This window comes from Tenrec ecaudatus, chromosome 11, assembly GCF_050624435.1.
Source record: "Tenrec ecaudatus isolate mTenEca1 chromosome 11, mTenEca1.hap1, whole genome shotgun sequence".
In the NCBI taxonomy this organism is placed as follows: domain Eukaryota; kingdom Metazoa; phylum Chordata; class Mammalia; order Afrosoricida; family Tenrecidae; genus Tenrec; species Tenrec ecaudatus.
The window spans coordinates 110,121,120-110,124,707 of NC_134540.1; the positions used below are offsets into that span (position 1 = coordinate 110,121,120).

A 3,588-nucleotide genomic window follows, 5' to 3' on the forward strand; every position below is an offset into this window, starting at 1 on the left:
ACGTATAACCCCCTCCCAGGAGGACGGACAACATAAAAGTGGTTGAAGGGAGACAGTGGTCAGTGTAGGACATGATAAAATAATAACAATTTATAAAATATCAAGGGTTCATGAAGAAGGGAGGGTGCGGGAGGTAGCGAAAATGAACAGCTAATACCAAAGGCTAAAGTAGAAAGAAAGTGTTTTGCAAAGATGATGGCAACAAATGTACAAGTGTGCTGGACACAATGGATGGGTGTATGGATTGTGATAAATGATGTATGAGCACCCAATAAAATGATTCAAAACTCTTTAGAAAATGTAATTTAAATTCCATCATTCTATGCTTAAAACTCTTCAGTGATTTTATCACACTGTCCTGAGGTAAAACTCCCTAACATTGTAAACCATATTTTGACTTTTACTTTTCCAGGCAGCCTCTTTCCCCCCACCATTTCTCCTTCACTCTCCCCCTCTATTCAGAATGAGATACCTTTATTATCCAATGTTTCATTCTCTCCTTCTCACCTTGAACATGATGCTCATCTCACCTGAAATGTTTCCTTTTCCCACCCATCAATCACCTTCAGTATCTCTATCTTACTTAGTCAATTCACTGGACCAGGGCCCAGTCATCCATATGATTTTAACTTGAATGAACTCTTCAAAGAAATGTTCTATATGGAGGCAGGTAGGTAGAGTTCATTGACTGATCTGCTGAGACAGTAGTCAGTCTTTCCCTCATGAGTTAGTCGCATATTACACAGCCTCATCACCAGAACGGTGTGTTCTCCGCTTCCTTGGCAGCACCGGCCTCTACGGGAACATCTGTCTGAAACAGGATGTTGTTGGTTGAGCACTCAGTGCTGTTTGTTATCTTTAAATAATTCACTCTCCACCTTGTGTCTAATTTTAGTGTCAGAGCGACCATCAACATGCTCAAGAATATTACTCTCAATGAACAACAGGTTCTGTGCCTCCACACTCCTAGAAGAATACATGTACACCTGCATTCCAGTCTCTCTCTATTTGCTGACTATTGGAACCACATGTTCAGAGAACTCTGCTTTCATATGTTCCTCTGCGAATCCACTCTCCACGTGTGGCCCTGAAGTTGCTTCAAGGCTGGGCTGTTTCAGAATGTGTCCTCAACCACAGCCTAGACCATCTGCGGCAGGTCACTCGCCCCATTTTTTGGTGGGGAAGGAATCAGAGCAGCTTTAGTCCATCGTGAATCCTTTTGAGCCCATTTCCTCAAGAGACCCACACACTGCTGGTGCTCCTCTTCTTCTCAGTGTGCCTTCAGATACTCTTTAACATGTTTGTTGATGTAAACAAATAAAGTGTTCATCATGAAAGCAATCAGGGTTGTGGTATACTTTTTACATATACCAAGGTCAGAGTGACTTGGACTGGACATGGAAAGCATGCCCATTTCCCACCTGGATGCCACTGCTAGAATCGACCTACTGGCAGGGAAGGAGAGGAGGTAGCAGCATTAGCTGCAAACCCCGGAGCCACTTTAGGCTCAGGACAGCCCGCATATGTCTCTGTGCACAGATGCATGCAGCCTTCAGGGTGCAGGGAAAGGCAAGAACAGCAACTGAAAATGCAGAACGTCTACAGATTTTTGTATTATGTATTCATACACTTCTTGCCTTTTCCATTTTCTGGCTCAGGGAGAGTACTATAACTTCTGTTTCTGGTCTCTCACATACATTCCTGCAGCTATCTACTTTTCTAGTTCCTCCCACTGTTCTATCATAGATGAACAAAACAGATAGCCAAACTTTAAGGATTATAAAACAAATGTCAACAAATCATGTGTCTAAGAGTATTGCAATATTTATTAGATGTGAGAAAAATCACGTGATTTCTCAGGACTTCGGTTTCTTTACTTTCAAAGTGGGTATAACGAGGAGCAAGGACTCCTCACCACCACTTGCCTGTCAATATGTCATAATGTGATGTTTCATGGTTGCTATGATGCCGGAAGCTGCGTCACGAGTATTTCGCATACCTGCAGGGTCATCTACAGCAACCCGGCATCAGTGGAATGTAAGTTCAGGGTGAAGTCAAAGAAAATGTAAAGAAATCAGTAAGAAGCTAAATAGTAGCTTAAGTATATCTCAAGGACAGATGACACACTGAACACTAATGACAGATGACATGATAAGCTGTGGGATGAAATCAAGAACCTTTACATGAAGAAAGCAAACAGTCATTAAAAAACAGGAAATAAAGAAAAGATCAAAGTGAATGTCAGAAGGGAGCCTGAAACTTGCTCTTAATTGCAGAACAGCTAAGTTAAATGGAAGACATTATTAAATCAAGGAGCTAAACAAAAATTTCAAAGAGCAGCTTATGGGGACAAAGGAAAATATTCTACTGAAATATGCAAATACTTAAAATTAAAAACCAAAAAGAAAGGATGCAATCAGTATATATTAAACTGAAAGACCTACGGAAGAAATTCAAGCCTAGAAGTGCAATGGGAAAGAGTGCATGGGAAAAATATTGGATGATGCAGGAAGCATTAAAAAAATGGAAGGAATACATTGTCACTGAGCAAAAAGAACGAGTTAACAGTCAATCATTTCAAGAGGTAGCATATGAGGAAGAACCAGTGGTCCTGAAGGAAGAAGCTCTGGCTGCACAGAAAGCTTTAGCTAAAAACAAGGCTCCAGGAATTGGTGCAATGCCAATGGAAATGTTTCAACAAGCTGATTAAACACTGGCAATACTCACTTGTCTGGAAGACAGCCAAATGACTGGAAAAGATCCATATTGGTACCCATTGTAAAGCAAGGTGACCCAATCGAAGGCTCAAATCACAGAGAAATGTCATGTCACTAATGTCACGTGCAAGTAACATTTTGCTGCAGATCTTTCAATAGCAGTACATTCACAGGGAACTGCCAGATGTAAAGGAAGACGTGGAAAAGGGGATATCATTTTTGATGTCAGATGGCTCTTGGCTGAAAGCAGGGACTACAAGGAAGATTTTTATTTGTGTTTTATCGACATTTCAAAGGCATTCAACTGAGTGGACCGTAACAAACTATAGACCATCTTGTGAAGAATGGGCACCTGGACCTGGACCAAGAGGGAGTTGTGTGAACAGGAAATGGAATATCTGATGGTTTAACCCCAGAAAGATGGGTCTCAGGATTGCATGCTCTCACCAAAGTTCTTTATTCAAGCTGTCTGCTGAGCAAATAATCAGAGAAGCTGACTCATCTGTGGACGAATGTGGTGTCAGGAGTGGAAGAAGGCTTATTAAACACTTTCCATATGCAGATGATAGAAGCTTGCTTGGATCCACAGTCCATGACCATTGAAGCAGCAGTCCAGAGGTCAAATGAAACATTGCATTGGGTAAGTCTATTGCATAAGATATCTTTAATGTGTTGAAAAGCAAGGATATGACTTCGAGGACTCAGGCGGACCTGACTCAAGCCATGGTATTTTTAGTTACCTCATGTGCATAGGAAAATTAACACTGACTAAAGAAGATCAACAAAGAACTGATGCACGTGAATTATGGTGCTGGCAAAGAATATTAAAAGTGACACCGGCTCCCATAAAAACAAACAGATCTGTTGAAAG

General features: G+C 41.2%; 1 pseudogene; it reads right to left on the reverse strand.

Moving 5' to 3' along the window:
* Nucleotides 1-656: 656 nt before the first annotated feature.
* LOC142461039 (enolase-phosphatase E1 pseudogene) lies at nucleotides 657-1,414 on the reverse strand (annotated as a pseudogene).
* Nucleotides 1,415-3,588: the final 2,174 nt, after the last annotated feature.